This window comes from Pogona vitticeps, chromosome 2 (assembly GCF_051106095.1).
Source record: "Pogona vitticeps strain Pit_001003342236 chromosome 2, PviZW2.1, whole genome shotgun sequence".
In the NCBI taxonomy this organism is placed as follows: domain Eukaryota; kingdom Metazoa; phylum Chordata; class Lepidosauria; order Squamata; family Agamidae; genus Pogona; species Pogona vitticeps.
In genome coordinates this window covers 70,897,880-70,907,941 of record NC_135784.1, presented here as the reverse complement: position 1 = coordinate 70,907,941, position 10,062 = coordinate 70,897,880, and the positions used below count along the sequence as shown (strand labels likewise).

The 10,062-nt window shown below is 42.9% G+C and overlaps 1 long non-coding RNA gene across 1 annotated transcript; it reads left to right on the top strand.

Annotated features, from left to right (window-relative positions):
- Positions 1-3,532: 3,532 nt before the first annotated feature.
- On the top strand, positions 3,533-9,135 carry LOC144586707 (uncharacterized). The gene is made up of 2 exons (XR_013541702.1): positions 3,533-3,803; positions 6,514-9,135. It is a non-coding gene; the product is annotated as an uncharacterized LOC144586707 (long non-coding RNA).
- The last annotated feature ends 927 nt before the right edge of the window (positions 9,136-10,062 follow it).

Below are 10,062 nucleotides of genomic sequence, written 5' to 3'. Positions count from 1 at the left end.
CCTCTACTCAGGGAGACAAATTTCAAGGTAATTGGTGTGAGAAGATAAAAAGGTTTGATTTCTATATGTAATTTACAACCTGGCTTTGTGAGTTACATGCCTGGTTGTGTGCGTTACATGCCATCAAACTGTATCCAGCTTATACTGACCATAATATGGATTCCAAGGTAAGTGAGATATTTAAGTGGAAGCCCCAGCAGCGAATTTCCTCGAACACAAGTCTCCCAAATCATTGTCTATCACTCTTTCCACTACTGGGTTAAAGTTTGATTTCTTATCTCCAATCATCTACAGCTTGCACCAAAGCTCAGTGACTCAGAGCAAAGATGCAATTATGTGTCTTCTGCTTTCTGTTTTCAAGTAAAATAGCTTTGAAATTATCATATATTATACATAGCTCTTGGGATCCCTGAAATTAATGTACTGTATACATATCAGTATTAATACTTTGAACAAAGGACAAGTATGAATAGCTCTGTCACCAATGACACAACTAGATTAAAGCTGAAAGGATGTCTAGTGGCTGATGTGCACAGAGGCTAAAGGAAAGTCTGATGCTGTACGACACACACAATTGGAACATGAACATGAGAAGTATGACTCAAGGAGAGCTGGAAACCATAAAGCAAGAAATGGAACATATACACATTGTGATGTTTGGTGTCAGTGAACTCAAATGGACCAAAATGGGATATTTTCAGTCAGACAACTACAAACTGCTCTATTCTGGAAATGACAGACCCTGAAGAAATGAAGTGGCTCTAATACCAAGACAAGATACAACACCAACAATTAGGGGCTATACTGTGAGTACTGACCAAATAATGTCAATCGGACTCTGTGAAAAACCAATCAACATAACCATCATTCAAATCCATGTTCCAACTACAGATGCTGAAGAAGATGAAATTGAAAGCTTAATGTAAGCATCCAGGAAAAAATGATGACACACCAAAACAAGACATGATTATAATCATAAGTGGCTGGGATGCAAAAGTAGGGAACAAAGCAGAACTGAGTGTTGTTGATAAATTTGGGCTAAGGGATAGAAATGAAGCAGGGGAATGATCACAGAGTTCTACAATGCCAACTATAAGTTTATTACAAATACAAACAATCAAACAGATGCCTGTGCACATGGACATCACCAGATGGTCCATAGAGAAATCAAATAGATTATGTAATTGTAGGCAAGAGATGGAGAAGCTGTATTTTTTATGCCAAAACAAGACCAGGAGCAGATTGTGGTACTGATCACACTCATAAACTGTTAATATCTAACATTAGAATAAAGCTGAAAGAGAACATTAAAAGAATCATAGTGCCAAAATATAATTCAAACAACATTCCTGATTAATTTAAAATCCACATAAGGAACAAGTTTGCATTGCTAAACTCAATTGACCATGAAACAGAAGAATTTGGGATTGAAACTACAGATATTATTAGGGAAGAATGCAAAAATAAAATAAAGTAAAGTAAAATCCCATAGTAAAAAAAACAAAGGAAAACCTAGACGGATGATGGAAGAAACACTTAAAATCGTAAAGGACATGGAAGAAGCAAAAGTAAAAGGTGACAGAAATGAGTCAGAATCCTGAATGCAGTTTTTCAGTAACTGTCACGCAGAGACAGAGAACTATTACAACAATCAGTATAAAGAAATAGAGAAGAACAAAAAAGGGGTAAACAAGATATCTTTTTCAGAATATCTGAGAAATCAAAGGGAAATTTAAGGCTAGGTTAGGAAAGCTGAATTATCAATAGGGAAGCACACTGTCTGACCAGGAAAAAACACTGAAAGAATATACTGATGACCTATACAGAAAAGTGACACACTCCTTTGAAGAGGAATCTATAATGAAGAACCTTCAGAAAGCAATGGGGAAGTTGTTCTGGAAGCACTAGGAAGAAATAAATCACCAGGGTTAGATGGGATACCAATAGAACTATTTTAAGCCACAGAGACAGAATCTGTCAAACTCTTAACAAGAATAGAAAATAAGACAAAGGTAAACAGATTGGAAGCATTCAGTTTTTACACTGCAACCCTCAAACAAGAAGCTACTAAGTAATACAGTAACTACTGGACCATTTCTGTATTTATGATAACTTTTTGCCGCTCTTAGATCCCCATACCTGACACAGCCTCCAACCTACTTTTTAAGAAGGCTACACTTAGTCTTCACAGACCAAGCAATGGACACTAAGCTGGTAAGAGCTGGCTATGACTTGGAGCTGAACTGGAGAGCCTCTCCTTCATCCAATGACAGAGGGGAAAATTAGTGATCGTTTCCTAATGTTATCAAAGGCAATTTTCTTTAAGAGGTATAATTCAGTTTCCCTTATTTTAAAAAACTTCCCCCCAGATTTCCTTGTGCGCTACTGCTTAGCACATGTAACTGAAATAACCAACCAACCAACTAAACAAACAAACAAACAAACAAAAAATCCCACCACTAATTATTCCTTCCTCATTAAGATTTAGACTCTGAGTTTCTGGGATGCAATGCATGATGACGGTGCTATATTATGAAATATAATAGTTGTTATTATTAAATTGTTAATACATAGAGTGGCATTTTATTAACAGAATTCCGTATACACATGCATATAGATATCAGAAATGTTCTTTTATTGCAAGTAGCACTTTAAGAGTGCCAGGGCCAGCTTTGGTTCTTGCTTTCCAATGAAATCTTAATGGATCTTTGCAAAACTTGGTTTTTGTTTGTGAGCAAACAAACAAGCTGTCTTCAGTGTGGAAGGGATAGTCACTCTCGAATTGGCCTTCTCAGCCACTCTAGAGACTGTTCCAAGTCCTCTATTCAGAGCATGTTACCATAGTCTCTTGAGACTGAAGGATGTCTACTAAGTATTTGTGATAACGCGATGTTCGTCATTTGGGTAACGTATGGTCTTGTTATTTTTTTAAACGAGGGAACTCAAGGGAGGGAACTCCTCTGATCTCCTCTGATACATGCAGGCTACAAACGAGGAGACTTTTCCCGTGGTTTCAGCGTGTCCAGTTCTCCCTTCGGTTGTTGAACGAGCATTCACTGGCAGTGAGAGGATGCTGCGTGTATCCTTCGGGGAGATGATGCAGGCTGGAGCGGAGAGACACCCACCTCTTCCTCCTCCTCTTTTTTTCCAGCATGAAATGTTACCAGATTTCTCCCCGCCTCCACCTCTTTCCAGCCTCTTCCCCCCCGTCTCTCTCTCTCTCTCTCTCTCTCTCTCTCTCTCTCTCTCTCTCTCTCTCTGTGTGTGTGTGTACGATCCTCCTGTTGCACCAATTGGCGGAGTGGTTTACACAACTAGCTGTGCATATTTCGAGGTTCTCACAGAACTACTGCTCTTGCCGGTCTTCTGCCCTCATAAAACTTAAGGAGTGAGGCGTTAACGCCTCCTCTCCCAACCCGATAAAACAACGCTGCTATTTTGTGGCCGGGTGACACACACTCTCCCCCCCTCTCTATTTGTGTGTGTGTGTGTGTGTGTGTGTGTGTGTGTGTGTGTGTGTGTGTGTAGATCAAGGGGTCTCTAAAGGCTTTGGCATCAGGGTGTAATTAGCCATGATTGATGGGCCACTGCCTCTGGGTTTCAGGTTAGATAAACAGTTCGTCCCGTTGGTCAGTTTCACTGTTAACTTTTTTTTTTAAAAAAGTCCCACCTCCGCCTCCTCCTCCTCCTGCGCCTGGTTCCTTAAATCCCCCCTTTCCCAAGGCAGCTGCAGCAGTGGCGGCTGCGGCTTGAACGAGAGCACCCCGCGATCGGGGAGGGCGTGTGTGTGTGTCTGAGAGAGGGTAAGTCTTTCTCTAGAGGAGCCCGAGGGACCGATCCAGGGCGGGTGGGCCAGCTGTAAGCAGCAGTAGGGACCGCTTCGTGTAAATGGGCTAAGCTGGTGATGGGGAACAGATGGGGGGGGGGACGCATGGGTAGAGCCGCGGCGCCGGTCCCTCAGCCCCCCCACCCCCACGGCTGCAGGAAGATCAGTTCCAGATCCAAAGTTACTTTCCCCAGTGGATGGTGCCGGTTCGCCTTGGCCGGTGTTCGGCAAGTCCCTCCGCCTTCTTTCCTCGCGGGGTTCAGCACCTTCCACGCAGCTCCGCGGTGCTACCTAGAATTCCTTTTCTGTTCAGCCCTACCCCCACCGGGAAAAAAAAATCCGAAATCTCTTGGATTTTTCTCCTACGTTTTGCCATGAAAAAGGTTTGTGAGCGGAACCGACGGAGGGGCCCACGGCCACGCGGTGGCTTCTCGGGTGTGAAAGTTGGCTTCCTTCGGGAACCCTTCCGAGAGGAACTGGTCCAGCGCTCCCGGACTTCTTAGACGTTAATAAGGCTCTTAGCCTTGGGAACTTTCCCTGCCCTTGATGTGATTGAACAGCATGTGGCCCTCTTGAGTGATGGAAACGGCAACAGCCCGTGGAACTCTGCAGCTGGCCGATCGCACAGGCCTGTTGTGCCAGCCAGGAAAGATTGTTTCAGGCTCCTAAGAATGATTATTTTTTAAATAAGATGTTACTTAACAAGGCCATGGACCAAAAAAAAAAAAAAAAAAAAAAGGGGCTGGGAAAAGGAATGAAATAAAACTCGTCTTGAAATGTGCCTAAACTGTTGCTTTGCTGCAAACAATTCCCTAGGAGGAGACTGATTACTTGCATACTTGCAGACCAAGGGAGATATCCAGAGTTAGGGAGGAAGCTGCTTGAGAGGCGTCTTGGTTTTACAGTTGCTGTTCTCAGGCGGTTGTGTTTTGAGAGAAGGTTCGCTGGAAACTGTGTGTGGTCAGGAACCCGCCACTGAACAAGTCTGAAGGACTTCCCACAAGTTGAAGGGTGTGTGCAGTAGGCATCCTTCAGTCTCAAGAGACTATGGTAACATGCTCTGGTCAGAGGCCTTGGATAATTAACACTGCAGACTTCTTATAATCTATCATATGTTGTGTGCCATGTTTTATTATTTATCAGTTTTCCAATTATATTTCACCTTTCTTCTGATGAGCTGAAAGCACAATATGTAGCTCCCCTCCCCACCACCCATCTGCACAACAACTCTGTGAAGTAGCTTAGGCTTAGAGAGAAGGCCTGGTCCAAGGTCACTCTGTAGATCCTTGGACGCCCTAATACCAGCCGCCAAGGACTCTAACCACTAGCCTACACTATACTGCCTCTCTGTCATGGCCCTTGCACCGTATCAAACTCAGAATTGATGCTCAATTCACAGAGGTTACCTAACTGCAGTAAGATTTCATTGCTTGGATCTCTCTCTCATGTTGTTGAGTGACAAATGATATGAATAATAGTAAGAGCAATTGTTATTGTTACTGCTGCCACCATACCCACTGATAACAGGGTAGAGCATACAATAAAATACATGTGTGCAAAGCGCTTTTAACATTGGAAAGAGTTACCTAAATTCTCACTAGTACTCCAAGAGTCTTGATCATTACACATAGTCAAGGGGGAAGGGAGATTTCTTAACTTTCCATTACTCTTCTTATGTCTCCCCTGCTGTCACAAAAGCTGCATTCCAAATCATGTGTAGGAGAGGTATTCAGCCATCAGTACCTTCGCCTTCTTCTCCTGTATGTGTCTTCTCAAGCATCCTTCCTGAAACAATACAGCCAATAGACATCACCTCTGTAATGGATGAAAAGCACTTAAGGGTTAGGAATGCACCTGGGGTGGGGGTGGGGGAAGCCAGCAGATGCTGGAAAGAATCAGGTTGGGGGGTGACTCATTCCTTAGGCATGAAATCTTCACTTCGGATCTTAGGACTGAAGGGGGTAACCCACACGGAGAACTGAACGAGAGATGTTTTTAAAGAGAGTTGTGATGGAGCTTGGGAAAGGGGCTCTTTTTGGGTGGCAAATTCCAGATTTCTCCGGCCAGCATATCCAGCAGGGGTTCTGTGCGTTGCGGCTTCACATGCAATATATTGAAGCTCCAGGTAGGTGATAGCTGCTGAGGCAAACATATTCACACAGGTGTTTCAACAGTAAGCCTCCTTCTCTGCACTTAAGATGGCTGAAGAGAAGATGCTTGGATGAAAATATGATTAAAATAAGCTATGGCATATATATAATAAACATGGTGAGCAGGGGAATATGAATGGAATATTGGCTGTCACGGGTTATGAAATATATATGAAAGAGAGCAGTAGATTATACTGAAACTGGTGTTACACTGCTGATTGCACAACTTGTATTTGGTCCTTATCCTTCATAATCTTTCTGCTGCCTCTGATATAGTTGATTACTGTCTTCTCCTGTTATTCCCTAGTCAGTGGTTCTTAACCTTTGTTACTCAGATGCTTTTGAACTGCAACTCTCAGAAACCCCAGTCAGCACAGCTGGTAGTGAAGGCTTCTGGGAGTTGTAGTCCAAAACTCCTGAGTAACCCAAGGTTAAGAACCAGTGCCCTAGATCACCATGATTTTTTTTTTTGCTCTTTTCTGGTTTTCCTCCTGCCTGTTTCATTGCTCTTTCACTGTTCTTTCCCTGTTTCCATAGATGGACGATCTTCCTTTGCTGACCTCTTTCGCTTTTCTCGGCGCACTGACCCTGAGTGACTTCCTCAAATCACATCACTTTCAATACGACCTGGGCATGGATAATACCAGCTCTGTCTCTCTTCTCCTATCCTGTTCTCCTCTTAATTCCATATTCCCCTCTGCTTCTCTGCCACTTCTGTTATAGTCCAAAGCGCTGTGTGTCCAAGGTTAACCTCCGCTGATTTCCTTGTTAATTTGCATTGTTTCAATTTCCCATTTGGAAAAGGCACATACACACCTTCCCTGTATTTCTGGTTGCTTCATCCTGCCCACACTTTGAAGAAAGCTTTGTACCTGAAACGAAGGCACTAGCCATGATTAGAAAGTGTGGCCATAAAACCATGGTGATCTGAGGGTTCTAAAGGAAAGCAAGTCCCTTGGAAATAAGAGGCATCCCAATAAAAATAACTTCTTGCAGCTGTGTTGTCTATACTGTTTGTTTGCTTTATTTTGCTGGACAGTTCCCTAGTGAAGAAACAAGGGATTTATGTGTGTGGGTTTCTTTAAGGTTGGGCAAGATGATTCTTCTGACTCTTTTTTCCTCTATCCCATTTCTGGCAAACTGAATTTAATTGAATTACTGTACATTTGGTTTACAGAAATGCAGGACAGATTCATGATTTCAGCCACTTTATGCCACCACAAATCTTTGTAGAAATGTCTGGAAGGCAGTGAGTTATGTCATATATGTCTCCAAATATTTGATTATGTAGCTGCCACACCAAATAGTCTAGGAATACCAGAGGGAACTGTGTAAGAATGGCTTTCCATCTGTCTGTCCATCAGTCTCTGTACCATCCTTGCAGGAAAAACACAGTCTCCTTGTGAATTGCTTTCCGTCCTCTCTGTGGAGTCATATGTCACTTTTTGAAAGTGCCCTTTTCTGAGAGTGGATTAAGAACACATTTTCCAGACTCTCATCACTATGTATGCATGAGAAACAGCGTCAGTAAACTTTAATCCCCCATTCTCACAACTCTTCGTGTGTAGTGGTGATCAACACACAGGAGGTATTTCGGCAAGGGACAAAGCAAAAATCCATAGCTACTCTGCTTGCAATGACCGAGCATTGGGGTGCTACATGATTCTTCCCCCCCCCTGCATCAGGAGACATAACATAATGAAAAATCTGGAGCTTTATTCTGCTATTAGTTTATCATACTTTATAGCAGGGAGCAGCTTCCCTTCTTTGATTGGTCACTTCCACAATCCAGAGAAAGAAGCCAAGAACCAACCCCAGATTCTTTCCCTCTTTGGGGGGGGGGGGAGGAGGGGAGAAAAAAAACTAGAGGAAGCTCCCTAGTTTGTTTTGCCACTGTTGTAAATGGGATACATTTGTGACAAGCCTGGGATCCTGTACATCTCTCCTTGTCCAAGTTGCGTGAACAGAGTTCCAACTGGAGAAAGGAATTGTGAATGGAGTTCCAGTTGTAGAGCATGACTTTGCTGTCTTCTTTTACCTTCTAGAGCCTCTATTACTTTGAAAAGTCATCCTTAACTGCAGAAGAAAGCTGTAAAATGGGGTTCAATGTCACAAAGCATAGAAAGAACATGGCAAAGTATGCAGTTCTCATGTATGAATGGGGGTGGGGGGAACAGGTTTATGCAAAAGTACTAACTGATCCAATCCACCACATTCTCCTTTCTACACAAAATTGAGGTGACTAGGAATGTGCATGGCAAATATGTTCATATTTCTTTCGTTTTGAGTTGTTTGGGAATCTTTCACAAGTGCCTCTTTTATTTTTAATGTACTGGTCCTTTCTTTCAATATGAAAAAGGGAAACCTTATTTTGGGTGTGTGTTTTCTGACACTCTAAAAGCCCAAAGCCCCCTTAAAAACTACTCCAAAAAAGCAGGGGCAAGGTAAGAGAGAATCAATAGGTTCCAAAAGAAGGCAACAGTATGGGGAGGGGGTGGAAATCATCAGACCAATGCAGGCATTATTTTATAAAGAAAACATAAGCCTGTCCCCACCCCTGACTTCACACCACCAACAAAGACACTCCTCAAGCCAAGATACTCAACTTGCACTAGTCCTACCGAAATTGGGGGGGGGGGAATAACTCACTTGCCCACAAACTAATTTGAAAAGCAGTAAAGCACCAAAAAATTAGAAAATAGAAAACAACTTTAGGACTTCAGTACCACCAACCCAGCACGAAAGAGACCTATGGGACTGAGTAGTGCAATTTAAAAAAATTGCAAGGAAGCAGTCAGCCAGTGCCTGACTGGCTGGTTGCTTAAATTGGGTGGTGGGAAACAAAACATTTTTGCTGTGTGTGCGTAGTACCTCAACCCATCCCCTCAATATTTACATTTAACAGCATAAAAACACAGTAAATTAATCAAATACTTTTTAAAATAAATCAGTCAAACAGAGAAAGCACCTCTCCTGCACAGGGAAAATTAGCACAAAACTCCCTCTTCCAAGAACCAAGAAGAGGAAGCACATTAGTAAAATCAACACATACTCAGAGCCCCCTAACTCAAACTATTAGAATATGGGGAAATAGATGCCTTCTCTTATCTATGTCCAGCACGCTGGCCAGACAGAGGCAGCAGCAAAAAAACAAACAAAACCCCTCCAAAAAACAAAACAAAACAAAACAAAAAAAAAAGAAATGGAGGGATCTCCCCCAAAATGAAGAAAAGGGGCAAAAAAGAGAGGAATGAAGCCAATGCCCTGTCAAAGCAGGAAACCCACAGATAAGCATTGCCGACAAGTGCCCATTTAACCTCGGTTTTCAAATCTCCAGTGGAGAAGAATCCACCAACCCTGAGGCAGTCCATTCCTCTGTTGCTCAGCTCTTACTCTCAAGGAGTTCTTAATATTTAGGCAAAAGTCTTCTTTCTCATAATTTTCATCCACTACTTTGGGTCCTATCCTTCTGAGCTACAGAAAACGAGTTTGCCCCATCTTCCAAGTGACCATCCTCCAACTATTTTAGGTGGGTGTCATAGCGTAGTTGAGGGACATAAGAGTACAACTTAAGAGTAGGCCCACTGCCTCCTCACTGGATCCTTGCCCAGCGTGGCTGATCGGAGCTATGAAGGAAGTTATGATTGATTGGGTTATGAACATTATCAATTCATCACTGATGGAGGGAATGCGTCTCTCCCGCTTAAAAGAAACCATCATCCAACCCATCATCAAATGCCCCCAGTTAGCACTGGGCAACCTTAACAATTTCCATCTGATTGTTAACATAACATTCCTGGGCAAGGTGATTGAGAGGATAGTGGCAAACCAGTTGTAGCCATACCTAGAGGAGCAGGATTGCCTTGACCCATTCCAGTCTGGATTCATCCCATGATGGGGTACTGAGACAACACTGGTTGCACTGCGAGATGACCTTTTAAGAGAGGCTGACAGGGGCAGATGCAACCTTTTGGTACTCCTAGATCTCTCAGTGGCTTTGATACCATCGACCACAGCATCCTCCGGGGCAGGCTCTCTGAGGTTGAGATTGGGGAGTTAGCATTGAGCTGGCTCTGATCCTTCCTT